This window comes from Giraffa tippelskirchi, chromosome 7 (genome assembly GCF_054371585.1).
Source record: "Giraffa tippelskirchi isolate mGirTip1 chromosome 7, T2T-mGirTip1v1.2.pri, whole genome shotgun sequence".
Taxonomy (NCBI): domain Eukaryota; kingdom Metazoa; phylum Chordata; class Mammalia; order Artiodactyla; family Giraffidae; genus Giraffa; species Giraffa tippelskirchi.
The window spans coordinates 65996979-66013515 of record NC_137281.1 but is presented as its reverse complement, the minus strand read 5'-3'; the positions used below and the strand labels follow the sequence as shown (position 1 = coordinate 66013515).

Genomic DNA, 16537 nt, shown 5'->3' with positions numbered 1-16537 from the left:
GGTCAGGGTATGTGGGAATCCGGCGGGGGTGGGGGGTGGATGAAGGAAGGTGTCCTTCCTCTCTCCAGTGCAATTTGGTTTGGTGAGTCTCAAAGCTACCAGATGGCACTTCCCAAGTCAGGCCCCCGCAGGAATCAGGGTGGGCTGCGTGCCTCGGCCCCTGCCACAGGGACAAGCCACACCACTGGCCTCCCTGAGCTCAAATGGCCGGATCTGGGGGTTCTGTCTGGGTGCACACCTCCTTGCTGTGGCCAAGTTCCCCCCTTCTCTGAGCACCAGCTTCATCCTCTCGAAGGAGGACATCGATTGCTACCTTGGCACGTTACTCTCTTCATCCTGTGAAGACTCATTAGGCTTATCCTACAATTACTAGCTGGCCCGAAGAGATATCTCCTGAATCCAGATTAAGCTGGAGTCTCCCAGGCTCATCTGGCATGTCTTCCCTGAAGTCTGCCAAAACCCACACCCTTGCATTTCCAGGGACTCCCCTTAGCCAGCTGGGCAGAAAACCCAGCATGCTTCAAACAAGCTGACAGACAAGCGGGAGAGGACTCACGGGCAGACGGCCTCCCTCAGGTCTCGGGTGGAGCTCTGGGACCACAGCAGCAACGGGCCATCCCAGCCCCTGGGCTCAGCAGCGCCCTCATTCTCAGGCCGGCGGCTCTGCCCTGAGGGGAGCAGGAAGGTCACCAACTGCCGCAGGCGGACCTCAAGCCCCTCCCACTGCTGGAGCCTGACCTCCCCCGGCCCCACCCCTTCCCCTACCCCAGCAGGACGAGAGCTCGTCTTCCCCTGGCTTCCAACGTGAGGCCCGGCCCTGGGCCCCGATTGGGCACTGCCCCAGTCCGGAGCCAATCACAGTGGCCAGGGAGGTGGAACGCACCGATTGGCCAGGGCCAGGTCATGTGACCATGCTCCCCAGGAAACTCAAATATTACCAAGATTCCCTAACAAACCAATGAACAAAATTATCCAGTAAACGCAAACCGTACTTTTTAATGAGGCCAATGTCACAGAAAAAAAAAAAAAATGCTTCACAATGAACTGCTCAAGGAAGCTACTAAATAAACTTTCAGAAAAGTTAAGTCGTTTTTTTTTTTTTTTAATAGGGTGACGGAGAGCTATACCTTTCCCATCTATGTGAATTTAGGTTTAAACTAGATTTCCCTTGGCTATTATATAAGACAAAAAACCCCACATCACCCCCTTTCACTCCCCCCACCCCCAAAAAGTGTTTTAGTCTATTGAGTTTTTGTGTCCTCAGTTGTGTCTGATTCACGGCAACTCACGAACTCTACACAGCCAGGCTCTTCCGTCCATGGAATTCAGGGCAATTTTTTTCTGTCACAGTAAATGCCCACCCTGGGTGATCCAAAGGCAAGGGCTCAGAGGCTCCTGAGAGACTAACTCCTTTCAGCTGAGCACAGAGCTGGCTCCTCACTGGGATGCCTGTGGCCTGGGGCTCCCAGAGGGAACAGCAGCACTCGCCCCACCGTGTGGTCACTGCTGCAAGTGCAGGCTGCTCCTCACTCCCCCTTGACAGTGTCCCTGAGGGCAGAACAGTGTGAATCTACTCAAGGTGGAAATGCAAACTCCGATGCAACCAAACTTCCCACAAGGTCTCCAAAACCACTCAGGAACAGGGAATTGGAAACTGCAGGGCATGACATGAATGGAGATGGAGACTTGACACCTTACACCGAGTTCACTTCCAGTTATCCCTAGACAAAGTTTCCATGAAAACTTGTCACAAATCTAGAAGAACAATGAGCAGAAACCGGACACGTGCTTTGAGTCTTCACACACAAAACTAAAAGGCAGTCCACAAAACAACCCAGAGAATACAGTGGACTTTGCAAAATCAAAGATATCTACCGTGGGAAAGACCTCATTACAAAAGCAAAAGACAGGTCATACATCGCGAGACGAATGAGTGGAAACACAAAGCTTCTCAAGGACGTGTCTCCAAACAGACAAAGAACACCAACACAACAAGCCTGTGAAAACTAGGGAAAGGTCTGAAGGGACGCCAGACTGAGGAAGACACACACAGAGTATCCCGGATGATGTCCAGCACTGAGGGCCTGAAGAAACAACAGTCTGGTTGCACTCCCTCAGGCCTGTGTGACCCTGGATGAGGCCTCTGTTTCCCGGTGGCTCTGAGAGATGGACAGGGAGGAAGGGGAAGAGAAATCACTTGCACTTCTAATACTCACAGCAAAGTCTTCCAATGAGAAGGGAATTATCACCCCCACTGACAATGCCATTCACTGAAGTGATACCCACGAGTCCATCTAACCCAGAAGGGAAGGAAGGACCTGTTCTCACAAAACGGCGAGAGATGGAAGAAAGAAGATCAAGCCCACACCAATCACTGGAAAGAGAAGCTGTGCTCAGGGCTTGAAAGAATTCCTATTGGGAAAATGATGTCACAGCCCCACAAGGCAATCCACAGCTTCGATGCTATTCCTCCCAAAATGCCAATGCATGTTCGCACCGAACAAAGAATTGCAAAAGGGGTTACGGAAACAGAAAAGAGCCTAAATTGTCAATACAATCCGACGAAAAAGCCCCGATACGGACGTCCAAGGTTGTGTGAAAGGAAATTAGACGACCAAACTAGGATCCTCAGGAGAGTATCGGAGAAGGCGATGGCGACCCACTCCAGTACTCTTGCCTGGAAAATGCCCTGGACGGAGGAGCCTGGTAGGCTGCAGGCCATGGGGTCGCGCAGAGTCAGACACGACTGAAGTGACTTAGCCGCAGCGGCAGCAGCAGGACAGTATGCTATTGGGAATACAACAACACACACAGATCCAGATCGATGGAATAAAGTTGAGGGTCCAGAAACAAACCCCGGCATCCAAGGTCAACTCATCTCTGACACAGAAGGGGAGAATATCCAAATGGGAACAAGAAAGCCTCTTCAATCAATGTCCATGGGAAAACCAGACAGCTACATCTGAAGAACGCTATTGGTTTTGATCTCACACCACCTCAATATCGGGGAAAAACCTCACCCTAAAGACTGATGTCATGAGATAGCTAGAAAGAAGCGTAGGTCAAAGGCTCCTTAACATCAGAGTCTCCTTGCCATTTGCTGGGCGGAGGTAGAAATGGGTCTCTTCAAGTAAGGGAAAGAGGGAAACCAAGTACACCAATGGGTTTCCATCCAATGGAACCTCTTCACAACAGAGAAGCTAAGCATTCACAAATGCAAAAGATAGGAAACGGAACATGAGAGACTCCTTGCAAGTGGTGTATCTGAGAAGGGGTTCATATGGAAAGAGACGAAGAATGCACAGCACTCAGATTCCAAGAAACACCACCACCACCCTTGACCCTTCCCCCATGACCAACTCCGACCTAAAGCCTTTCTCTCCCTCTAACCTATCCCTAAAACATAACCCTCATCTAATCATATACATGTGCATTCCTAGCATCCATCCATCCACACACGAGAGAGAAAGAGGAAGACACAGACTGAATCGAGAAAGGAAAAGAGAGGGACACAGCCAGAGAGAGACACGGAACCAAAGAGAGGAAAGGAGTCGATGGTCCAGACTTTTCATCAATCTGTCTCGAAGGTAGAAGCAATGACAGCGCCCATCCACCCCAGAAGGGGGAAACGGACGGAAGGTTTGGAGAGGAAAAGACAAGAACGCAGGGAGCCATTAGAAGCTCAGCCACCCGCAGAAGCCGAGCTGGGACACTTGAACAGAATCTCAATGGAAACAGAGGACCAGAAAGTTGGCTACTCTTTTCTATCAGAGAGGGAGACCTTCGAGTCTTCCTTTCGGTCCTCCAACTTGCATGCGGGGTCTCCAAACAGTCAGGAGGGGGAGTGCCTTTTCCTGGGTACCACGGCGCATCCAGGCCTCGTTCTGCCCCATTCTGTGCTGTGTCAGCCCTGGATGGAGTCTTTCTTTCTGAAGTCTCAGCGCACAAGCTCCACGTGATATCAGCCCCAGGTGGAAAGGCATGGAGCTGCTCGTAGGCCGACAGACCTAGGAAACAGATGGGAGAATGACCCCCACTCTGCAGATGGAGAGACCGGGGAAACCCTGAGGGGCATATGCTTGTCCAGGGCCACACCACTTACGAGAAGAAGGAGCCTGGTCTGAGAGCAGCGGGGTCCTCGGAGCTCAGGCCCTGGCTGCACCCAGGCCTCCCCAGGGCTGTGGGCTGGGCTGTGTGGCTGTCACTGTGCCTGCACATGGCCTAAGGGGGGTGGTCGAGCAGTCAGAAACCCAGAGATTCCCTTGCGAAGTTTTGGGGAAGGGACCTCAGCACGAACCCCAGGAAATGATGTCACCTGCCGGCAACAGAACCCAACAGAACCCGCAACCCGGGTATCCAGGCCTCCAGAGCGGAGAGGAGCCCCCAGCCAGATCACTTGCTGCCAGGATGTTCTGCTGTTTGCCCCTGCCCAGAGGCCGGGGCCTCAGGAGAGCTCACAGGCAGTGTGCGTGGGCACCCTGTCGACGTTGGCTCAGGGCACCCCCGAGAGGCCTCTGGCCCTTTGCCCGGAGAAACAGAAAGGTAACACGGGGAGCCCCAGGCGGGGCCAGGCCACCTCTCCCATGCCACCCGGAAACACCGGGTCCTTTGCCTGTGTGTGTGGATGCGGGTTTCTCGGGGTGTGTCTCCCTCAAGGAAGCCCAGGCGGATGTGGGGTCAGAAGCCTGCGGACAAGTTGTGTCCACACCCCAAGGGAGAGCAGGCTGGGTGGGATGGGGAGAAGGCGGGCAGCGCCGGCCGCCCAGGCTGACCTCACACCCTCAGGTGGGTCTCTTTCCTCCCGGGTGGGGATCTGAGCAGACACACGTCTCTGACCCTTCTGGGAAGAGAAGTTCGAGCAGGCAGAAGCAGCGGCTCCACTGGACAGGCCCAGCTCGGAAAACTCCCAGCACGGCTGGCTGACGGTCACTGTCGTTGCAGAGCTTCCCACGTGATGAGGCCGAGGACGGGGACACCCCGTCCACCTCCCGGAGGGAGGGGTCGGAGCACCACCCCCCCCGCCCGTGAGGCCCAGTGCAGGCTCCAGGTGAGCGTGCCCACGGAGGCATCAGCCCCACCGGGGGCGAAGCGGAGGCGGGGAAGGCCTGCTGCCGAGACGCCGCCCAGGATACACCCGGCGGGCCAGTCTGAGGCTGCCACGGAGCTCAGCACACCCGGCTCCGACCCAGAGTCCCGAGAACCCCGGCCTCTGAGGCAGCAGGAGGACCTGGAGCCCAGCACGCCAGAGCACAGAGGTGAGGACGCTGGGGCTGGTGCACGGGAGTGTGTGGGGAGGGGGTGCTGAGCTACACACGGACGAGTCCCCGAAAGATGCTGCTGGGCCTGCAGCAAGCGCTGGCCTCACACCCCCACCCCCATCTTTCACACTTCAGTCCCAAAAGACATCCGACCCTGGGTACTCTTTGGGAATCTCTTGGAAGCTTTCTGTCCCGGGATACGCACATGCCAAGGCTGGCCTGTGGGCAAACTTTGCTTCTCCCCCAGCTCTAGCACTGGCCTCCAACTGGAACCAGGCTCTACTTCCCAGACCTGTCCCTACAGAGGTGGTGGCTCCAGGTGCAGGACCCAGGGATCCACCGAGGCCAGATGGAGAACCGAGACTTGCCCTCGCAGAGACACCAGGCCAGCTGGGTACTGGCCAGCACACCGGGCAGATCGGATCTCCGTGCCTGCAGGGCCCCCAGCCCCAGGCACTGACGTCCCACCCCCTCAGCCAGAACCTCCACCTCCACGTGCACCTGTACCTGCTCGGGCTTTGGCAGGAGAACCCGAGGCAGAGGAAGAGTCACCGCCTCGGCAGGGAGAGCCTGCCCTGGCTCCCGCGCAACACCCAGACGCCGACGATGACTCACTCGCCCCTGCAGGAAGAACGAGCCCCCGCTCTGGGCAGAGACCCAGAGCCCTTGCCGGAAACACCACGTCCAGGGGAGCGGTCGGCTCTGCAGCCTCCATCCCTGTCTGCTCACCGTGGACGCCGGCAACTCGGTCTGCCCCCAGGGGACATGGAGTTCCTTTCCCCTGAACTGCTTTGCATTTGGTTTGTTTCCACCTTTCTGGTGATGTTTTATTTTGTGTATGGTTTCCTGTATTTCTCTTGGTTAAGTTGGGATTAGTAAACTTTTTCATCATTGTTGCAATTTGGGAACACTGTTGTGTAACTCTGGTGATACTGTGTTACCATCCCACTTTGTAGTTTCAGACCCGTTCGATCTTTATGCCCCACCCCCAACAAAGCCTGGATTCAAGGCAAGCACGCCCTGTTCATCCCTCCCCCCGATCCTGAACACAATTTCATCTTTTCTTTCTGCATTCCTTCCTATATTCTTGGTGTCCCCAATCAATGACTCTCAGTGAAATGACTGAAGGAGTTTTTTTCGGACTCTCCACCTACTGTAAGACTCCATTGGAGAGTTCACATTTGTATGTCATTTGAACTAGCCTTTGATAGCTGAAAGGACGGTGTACGTCCTTTCAAGATATCATGTGCCAAACGAAGCCCTTTTGGCAAATGCCATCATTATCTCCAGGCAGGCATTGCTGTTTGAAGGGTGACATCTCAGCCAGAAGGCAGAGGCTGAGCTCCTCTTGTTGCACCAGCTCCCAAAAGAAGCCAAGAAAGGGAGCTGGAACAACAAACCACCCCAACGCCCAGGAAAGCGTTCTTCACGACAGAAGGCTAGAAAATGACCCAACAACCTTGTGGCCCAGAACCCCTCTAAAAAATCACTGTTCCATAAAAAAGAGAAACACATGGGAAGTTCCAAGGAGAGGCAATGCCCATGGCCAGTGTACTTTAGAGACGGCCTGACCGCTCCGGGGAAGACACGCACCGACGGAACCCCTTGGGAAACAGCAGTGATAGTCCTCACCGTCGTAAGGGTTTCCTCTGGGGACAACCTGCCCTGGGCACCACATGAGGGAGCAGACCGGCTTCTCTTCCTCTGCCCCCACACCATTCACTCATGAAGGCAGCTCAGGTGTTCTCATGCCCTGCCTGCCTGCCTGCCTGCCTGGCTCATCCGTGAGCTGTGCCCACCTCCAGGGCAGGACTCCACCTTCTCCTCTCTGTGTACCGTGAATCTGCACACAGTGGGCTTTCAGAACCTTAGGAGACTTGAGCCATTCCCACTGGAGCCAGAACCCTCCCCAGGAAGGAAAACAGCTGTGGAGTCATTTTGGCCCCAGCACTGGTTCCCAAACCCTGGCGGCTCCTACAGCCTCTACGGTGTGAAGAGGGAGGTCCCTTTTGACAGAGCTTTCCGGCTGTCAGATCTAAGCTGTTGTTTCCCTGTCAGCTGTGTCTCTTCCGTTGCAGCCAGGTGGGCCACGCTGCTCCAAAGGAGCTCACAAGCTGAGTTGCAAGGGAGGTATTGAGAGGACAGGGATGGCTACAACGTGCTGCAAACTGAGTGAGGGTCCCCACAATCCTCAGCAAAGGTCTCTGGTGTGCAAGTGGGGAGTAGAGGGCCCCCAAGTTCCAAAGGAAGGGAGGTACTCGGGAGCTAAAGCCCTTGGCTGCTGTGGTAGCAGCTGCAGATGGCAGCTCGTCCACAGTGCACTTCGAATGAGGTCATATGAGCGGGACTCTGGAAATGGCTCCGAAATCCAGAGAAAGGGGTCAGGGTATGTGGGAATCCGGCGGGGGTGGGGGGTGGATGAAGGAAGGTGTCCTTCCTCTCTCCAGTGCAATTTGGTTTGGTGAGTCTCAAAGCTACCAGATGGCACTTCCCAAGTCAGGCCCCCGCAGGAATCAGGGTGGGCTGCGTGCCTCGGCCCCTGCCACAGGGACAAGCCACACCACTGGCCTCCCTGAGCTCAAATGGCCGGATCTGGGGGTTCTGTCTGGGTGCACACCTCCTTGCTGTGGCCAAGTTCCCCCCTTCTCTGAGCACCAGCTTCATCCTCTCGAAGGAGGACATCGATTGCTACCTTGGCACGTTACTCTCTTCATCCTGTGAAGACTCATTAGGCTTATCCTACAATTACTAGCTGGCCCGAAGAGATATCTCCTGAATCCAGATTAAGCTGGAGTCTCCCAGGCTCATCTGGCATGTCTTCCCTGAAGTCTGCCAAAACCCACACCCTTGCATTTCCAGGGACTCCCCTTAGCCAGCTGGGCAGAAAACCCAGCATGCTTCAAACAAGCTGACAGACAAGCGGGAGAGGACTCACGGGCAGACGGCCTCCCTCAGGTCTCGGGTGGAGCTCTGGGACCACAGCAGCAACGGTCCATCCCAGCCCTTGGGCTCAGCAGCGCCCTCATTCTCAGGCCGGCGGCTCTGCCCTGAGGGGAGCAGGAAGGTCACCAACTGCCGCAGGCGGACCTCAAGCCCCTCCCACTGCTGGAGCCTGACCTCCCCCGGCCCCACCCCTTCCCCTACCCCAGCAGGACGAGAGCTCGTCTTCCCCTGGCTTCCAACGTGAGGCCCGGCCCTGGGCCCCGATTGGGCACTGCCCCAGTCCGGAGCCAATCACAGTGGCCAGGGAGGTGGAACGCACCGATTGGCCAGGGCCAGGTCATGTGACCATGCTCCCCAGGAAACTCAAATATTACCAAGATTCCCTAACAAACCAATGAACAAAATTATCCAGTAAACGCAAACCGTACTTTTTAATGAGGCCAATGTCACAGAAAAAAAAAAATGCTTCACAATGAACTGCTCAAGGAAGCTACTAAATAAACTTTCAGAAAAGTTAAGTCGTTTTTTTTTTTTTTTTAATAGGGTGACGGAGAGCTATACCTTTCCCATCTATGTGAATTTAGGTTTAAACTAGATTTCCCTTGGCTATTATATAAGACAAAAAACCCCACATCACCCCCTTTCACTCCCCCCACCCCCAAAAAGTGCTTTAGTCTATTGAGTTTTTGTGTCCTCAGTTGTGTCTGATTCACAGCAACTCACGAACTCGACACAGCCAGGCTCTTCCGTCCATGGAATTCAGGGCAATTTTTTTCTGTCACAGTAAATGCCCACCCTGGGTGATCCAAAGGCAAGGGCTCAGAGGCTCCTGAGAGACTAACTCCTTTCAGCTGAGCACAGAGCTGGCTCCTCACTGGGATGCCTGTGGCCTGGGGCTCCCAGAGGGAACAGCAGCACTCGCCCCACCGTGTGGTCACTGCTGCAAGTGCAGGCTGCTCCTCACTCCCCCTTGACAGTGTCCCTGAGGGCAGAACAGTGTGAATCTACTCAAGGTGGAAATGCAAACTCCGATGCAACCAAACTTCCCACAAGGTCTCCAAAACCACTCAGGAACAGGGAATTGGAAACTGCAGGGCATGACATGAATGGAGATGGAGACTTGACACCTTACACCGAGTTCACTTCCAGTTATCCCTAGACAAAGTTTCCATGAAAACTTGTCACAAATCTAGAAGAACAATGAGCAGAAACCGGACACGTGCTTTGAGTCTTCACACACAAAACTAAAAGGCAGTCCACAAAACAACCCAGAGAATACAGTGGACTTTGCAAAATCAAAGATATCTACCGTGGGAAAGACCTCATTACAAAAGCAAAAGACAGGTCATACATCGCGAGACGAATGAGTGGAAACACAAAGCTTCTCAAGGACGTGTCTCCAAACAGACAAAGAACACCAACACAACAAGCCTGTGAAAACTAGGGAAAGGTCTGAAGGGACGCCAGACTGAGGAAGACACACACAGAGTATCCCGGATGATGTCCAGCACTGAGGGCCTGAAGAAACAACAGTCTAGTTGCACTCCCTCAGGCCTGTGTGACCCTGGATGAGGCCTCTGTTTCCCGGTGGCTCTGAGAGATGGACAGGGAGGAAGGGGAAGAGAAATCACTTGCACTTCTAATACTCACAGCAAAGTCTTCCAATGAGAAGGGAATTATCACCCCCACTGACAATGCCATTCACTGAAGTGATACCCACGAGTCCATCTAACCCAGAAGGGAAGGAAGGACCTGTTCTCACAAAACGGCGAGAGATGGAAGAAAGAAGATCAAGCCCACACCAATCACTGGAAAGAGAAGCTGTGCTCAGGGCTTGAAAGAATTCCTATTGGGAAAATGATGTCACAGCCCCACAAGGCAATCCACAGCTTCGATGCTATTCCTCCCAAAATGCCAATGCATGTTCGCACCGAACAAAGAATTGCAAAAGGGGTTACGGAAACAGAAAAGAGCCTAAATTGTCAATACAATCCGACGAAAAAGCCCCGATACGGACGTCCAAGGTTGTGTGAAAGGAAATTAGACGACCAAACTAGGATCCTCAGGAGAGTATCGGAGAAGGCGATGGCGACCCACTCCAGTACTCTTGCCTGGAAAATGCCCTGGACGGAGGAGCCTGGTAGGCTGCAGGCCATGGGGTCGCGCAGAGTCAGACACGACTGAAGTGACTTAGCCGCAGCGGCAGCAGCAGGACAGTATGCTATTGGGAATACAACAACACACACAGATCCAGATCGATGGAATAAAGTTGAGGGTCCAGAAACAAACCCCGGCATCCAAGGTCAACTCATCTCTGACACAGAAGGGGAGAATATCCAAATGGGAACAAGAAAGCCTCTTCAATCAATGTCCATGGGAAAACCAGACAGCTACATCTGAAGAACGCTATTGGTTTTGATCTCACACCACCTCAATATCGGGGAAAAACCTCACCCTAAAGACTGATGTCATGAGATAGCTAGAAAGAAGCGTAGGTCAAAGGCTCCTTAACATCAGAGTCTCCTTGCCATTTGCTGGGCGGAGGTAGAAATGGGTCTCTTCAAGTAAGGGAAAGAGGGAAACCAAGTACACCAATGGGTTTCCATCCAATGGAACCTCTTCACAACAGAGAAGCTAAGCATTCACAAATGCAAAAGATAGGAAACGGAACATGAGAGACTCCTTGCAAGTGGTGTATCTGAGAAGGGGTTCATATGGAAAGAGACGAAGAATGCACAGCACTCAGATTCCAAGAAACACCACCACCACCCTTGACCCTTCCCCCATGACCAACTCCGACCTAAAGCCTTTCTCTCCCTCTAACCTATCCCTAAAACATAACCCTCATCTAATCATATACATGTGCATTCCTAGCATCCATCCATCCACACACGAGAGAGAAAGAGGAAGACACAGACTGAATCGAGAAAGGAAAAGAGAGGGACACAGCCAGAGAGAGACACGGAACCAAAGAGAGGAAAGGAGTCGATGGTCCAGACTTTTCATCAATCTGTCTCGAAGGTAGAAGCAATGACAGCGCCCATCCACCCCAGAAGGGGGAAACGGACGGAAGGTTTGGAGAGGAAAAGACAAGAACGCAGGGAGCCATTAGAAGCTCAGCCACCCGCAGAAGCCGAGCTGGGACACTTGAACAGAATCTCAATGGAAACAGAGGACCAGAAAGTTGGCTACTCTTTTCTATCAGAGAGGGAGACCTTCGAGTCTTCCTTTCGGTCCTCCAACTTGCATGCGGGGTCTCCAAACAGTCAGGAGGGGGAGTGCCTTTTCCTGGGTACCACGGCGCATCCAGGCCTCATTCTGCCCCATTCTGTGCTGTGTCAGCCCTGGATGGAGTCTTTCTTTCTGAAGTCTCAGCGCACAAGCTCCACGTGATATCAGCCCCAGGTGGAAAGGCATGGAGCTGCTCGTAGGCCGACAGACCTAGGAAACAGATGGGAGAATGACCCCCACTCTGCAGATGGAGAGACCGGGGAAACCCTGAGGGGCATATGCTTGTCCAGGGCCACACCACTTACGAGAAGAAGGAGCCTGGTCTGAGAGCAGCGGGGTCCTCGGAGCTCAGGCCCTGGCTGCACCCAGGCCTCCCCAGGGCTGTGGGCTGGGCTGTGTGGCTGTCACTGTGCCTGCACATGGCCTAAGGGGGGTGGTCGAGCAGTCAGAAACCCAGAGATTCCCTTGCGAAGTTTTGGGGAAGGGACCTCAGCACGAACCCCAGGAAATGATGTCACCTGCCGGCAACAGAACCCAACAGAACCCGCAACCCGGGTATCCAGGCCTCCAGAGCGGAGAGGAGCCCCCAGCCAGATCACTTGCTGCCGGGATGTTCTGCTGTTTGCCCCTGCCCAGAGGCCGGGGCCTCAGGAGAGCTCACAGGCAGTGTGCGTGGGCACCCTGTCGACGTTGGCTCAGGGCACCCCCGAGAGGCCTCTGGCCCTTTGCCCGGAGAAACAGAAAGGTAACACGGGGAGCCCCAGGCGGGGCCAGGCCACCTCTCCCATGCCACCCGGAAACACCGGGTCCTTTGCCTGTGTGTGTGGATGCGGGTTTCTCGGGGTGTGTCTCCCTCAAGGAAGCCCAGGCGGATGTGGGGTCAGAAGCCTGCGGACAAGTTGTGTCCACACCCCATGGGAGAGCAGGCTGGGTGGGATGGGGAGAGTGCGGGCAGCGCCGGCCGCCCAGGCTGACCTCACACCCTCAGGTGGGTCTCTTTCCTCCCGGGTGGGGATCTGAGCAGACACACGTCTCTGACCCTTCTGGGAAGAGAAGTTCGAGCAGGCAGAAGCAGCGGCTCCACTGGCCAGGCCCAGCTCGGAAAACTCCCAGCACGGCTGGCTGACGGTCACTGTCGTTGCAGAGCTTCCCACGTGATGAGGCCGAGGACGGGGACACCCCGTCCACCTCCCGGAGGGAGGGGTCGGAGCACCACCCCCCCGCCCGTGAGGCCCAGTGCAGGCTCCAGGTGAGCGTGCCCACGGAGGCATCAGCCCCACCGGGGGCGAAGCGGAGGCGGGGAAGGCCTGCTGCCGAGACACCGCCCAGGATACACCCGGCGGCCCAGTCTGAGGCGGCCACGGAGCTCAGCACACCCGGCTCCGACCCAGAGTCCCGAGAACCCCGGCCTCTGAGGCAGCAGGAGGACCTGGAGCCCAGCACGCCAGAGCACAGAGGTGAGGACGCTGGGGCTGGTGCACGGGAGTGTGTGGGGAGGGGGTGCTGAGCTACACACGGACGAGTCCCCGACAGATGCTGCTGGGCCTGCAGCAAGCGCTGGCCTCACACCCCCACCCCCATCTTGCACACTTCAGTCCCATAAGACATCCGACCCTGGGTACTCTTTGGGAATCTCTTGGAAGCTTTCTGTCCCGGGATACGCACATGCCAAGGCTGGCCTGTGGGCAAACTTTGCTTCTCCCCCAGCTCTAGCACTGGCCTCCAACTGGAACCAGGCTCTACTTCCCAGACCTGTCCCTACAGAGGTGGTGGCTCCAGGTGCAGGACCCAGGGATCCACCGAGGCCAGATGGAGAACCGAGACTTGCCCTCACAGAGACACCAGGCCAGCTGGGTACTGGCCAGCACACCGGGCAGATCGGATCTCCGTGCCTGCAGGGCCCCCAGCCCCAGGCACTGATGTCCCACCCCCTCAGCCAGAACCTCCACCTCCACGTGCACCTGTACCTGCTCGGGCTTTGGCAGGAGAACCCGAGGCAGAGGAGGAGTCACCGCCTCGGCAGGGAGAGCCTGCCCTGGCTCCCGCGCAACACCCAGACGCCGACGATGACTCACTCGCCCCTGCAGGAAGAACGAGCCCCCGCTCTGGGCAGAGACCCAGAGCCCTTGCCGGAAACACCACGTCCAGGGGAGCGGTCGGCTCTGCAGCCTCCATCCCTGTCTGCTCACCGTGGACGCCGGCAACTCGGTCTGCCCCCAGGGGACATGGAGTTCCTTTCCCCTGAACTGCTTTGCATTTGGTTTGTTTCCACCTTTCTGGTGATGTTTTATTTTGTGTATGGTTTCCTGTATTTCTCTTGGTTAAGTTGGGATTAGTAAACTTTTTCATCATTGTTGCAATTTGGGAACACTGTTGTGTAACTCTGGTGATACTGTGTTACCATCCCAATTTGTAGTTTCAGACCCGTTCGATCTTTATGCCCCACCCCCCAACAAAGCCTGGATTCAAGGCAAGCACGCCCTGTTCATCCCTCCCCCCGATCCTGAACACAATTTCATCTTTTCTTTCTGCATTCCTTCCTATATTCTTGGTGTCCCCAATCAATGACTCTGAGTGAAATGACTGAAGGAGTTTTTTTCGGACTCTCCACCTACTGTAAGACTCCATTGGAGAGTTCTCATTTGTATGTCATTTGAACTAGCCTTTGATAGCTGAAAGGACGGTGTACGTCCTTTCAAGATATCATGTGCCAAACGAAGCCCTTTTGGCAAATGCCATCATTATCTCCAGGCAGGCATTGCTGTTTGAAGGGTGACATCTCAGCCAGAAGGCAGAGGCTGAGCTCCTCTTGTTGCACCAGCTCCCAAAAGAAGCCAAGAAAGGGAGCTGGAACAACAAACCACCCCAACGCCCAGGAAAGCGTTCTTCACGACAGAAGGCTAGAAAATGACCCAACAACCTTGTGGCCCAGAACCCCTCTAAAAAATCACTGTTCCATAAAAAAGAGAAACACATGGGAAGTTCCAAGGAGAGGCAATGCCCATGGCCAGTGTACTTTAGAGACGGCCTGACCGCTCCGGGGAAGACACGCACCGACGGAACCCCTTGGGAAACAGCAGTGATAGTCCTCACCGTCGTAAGGGTTTCCTCTGGGGACAACCTGCCCTGGGCACCACATGAGGGAGCAGACCGGCTTCTCTTCCTCTGCCCCCACACCATTCACTCATGAAGGCAGCTCAGGTGTTCTCATGCCCTGCCTGCCTGCCTGCCTGCCTGGCTCATCCGTGAGCTGTGCCCACCTCCAGGGCAGGACTCCACCTTCTCCTCTCTGTGTACCGTGAATCTGCACACAGTGGGCTTTCAGAACCTTAGGAGACTTGAGCCATTCCCACTGGAGCCAGAACCCTCCCCAGGAAGGAAAACAGCTGTGGAGTCATTTTGGCCCCAGCACTGGTTCCCAAACCCTGGCGGCTCCTACAGCCTCTACGGTGTGAAGAGGGAGGTCCCTTTTGACAGAGCTTTCCGGCTGTCAGATCTAAGCTGTTGTTTCCCTGTCAGCTGTGTCTCTTCCGTTGCAGCCAGGTGGGCCACGCTGCTCCAAAGGAGCTCACAAGCTGAGTTGCAAGGGAGGTATTGAGAGGACAGGGATGGCTACAACGTGCTGCAAACTGAGTGAGGGTCCCCACAATCCTCAGCAAAGGTCTGTGGTGTGCAAGTGGGGAGTAGAGGGCCCCCAAGTTCCAAAGGAAGGGAGGTACTTGGGAGCTAAAGCCCTTGGCTGCTGTGGTAGCAGCTGCAGATGGCAGCTCGTACACAGCGCACTTCGAATGAGGTCATATGAGCGGGACTCTGGAAATGGCTCCGAAATCCAGAGAATGGGGTCAGGGTATGTGGGAATCCGGCGGGGGTGGGGGGTGGATGAAGGAAGGTGTCCTTCCTCTCTCCAGTGCAATTTGGTTTGGTGAGTCTCAAAGCTACCAGATGGCACTTCCCAAGTCAGGCCCCCGCAGGAATCAGGGTGGGCTGCGTGCCTCGGCCCCTGCCACAGGGACAAGCCACACCACTGGCCTCCCTGAGCTCAAATGGCCGGATCTGGGGGTTCTGTCTGGGTGCACACCTCCTTGCTGTGGCCAAGTTCCCCCCTTCTCTGAGCACCAGCTTCATCCTCTCGAAGGAGGACATCGATTGCTACCTTGGCACGTTACTCTCTTCATCCTGTGAAGACTCATTAGGCTTATCCTACAATTACTAGCTGGCCCGAAGAGATATCTCCTGAATCCAGATTAAGCTGGAGTCTCCCAGGCTCATCTGGCATGTCTTCCCTGAAGTCTGCCAAAACCCACACCCTTGCATTTCCAGGGACTCCCCTTAGCCAGCTGGGCAGAAAACCCAGCATGCTTCAAACAAGCTGACAGACAAGCGGGAGAGGACTCACGGGCAGACGGCCTCCCTCAGGTCTCGGGTGGAGCTCTGGGACCACAGCAGCAACGGGCCATCCCAGCCCCTGGGCTCAGCAGCGCCCTCATTCTCAGGCCGGCGGCTCTGCCCTGAGGGGAGCAGGAAGGTCACCAACTGCCGCAGGCGGACCTCAAGCCCCTCCCACTGCTGGAGCCTGACCTCCCCCGGCCCCACCCCTTCCCCTACCCCAGCAGGACGAGAGCTCGTCTTCCCCTGGCTTCCAACGTGAGGCCCGGCCCTGGGCCCCGATTGGGCACTGCCCCAGTCCGGAGCCAATCACAGTGGCCAGGGAGGTGGAACGCACCGATTGGCCAGGGCCAGGTCATGTGACCATGCTCCCCAGGAAACTCAAATATTACCAAGATTCCCTAACAAACCAATGAACAAAATTATCCAGTAAACGCAAACCGTACTTTTTAATGAGGCCAATGTCACAGAAAAAAAAAAAAATGCTTCACAATGAACTGCTCAAGGAAGCTACTAAATAAACTTTCAGAAAAGTTAAGTCGTTTTTTTTTTTTTTTTAATAGGGTGACGGAGAGCTATACCTTTCCCATCTATGTGAATTTAGGTTTAAACTAGATTTCCCTTGGCTATTATATAAGACAAAAAACCCCACATCACCCCCTTTCACTCCCCCCACCCCCAAAAAGTGTTTTAGTCTATTGAGTTTTTGTGTCCTCAGT

General features: G+C 55.0%; 1 long non-coding RNA gene across 1 annotated transcript in view; it reads right to left on the bottom strand.

The window, feature by feature from the left end:
• LOC145514117 (uncharacterized) overlaps positions 1 to 16537 on the bottom strand; it is a 144921-nt gene that overhangs the window by 98309 nt on the left and 30075 nt on the right. Inside the window, exons 5-6 of the long non-coding RNA XR_014059836.1 lie at positions 15829 to 15940; positions 8194 to 8305 (exon numbers count right to left, since the gene is read on the bottom strand). This is a non-coding gene — a long non-coding RNA (uncharacterized LOC145514117). The remainder of the gene's footprint in view (positions 1 to 8193; positions 8306 to 15828; positions 15941 to 16537) is intronic.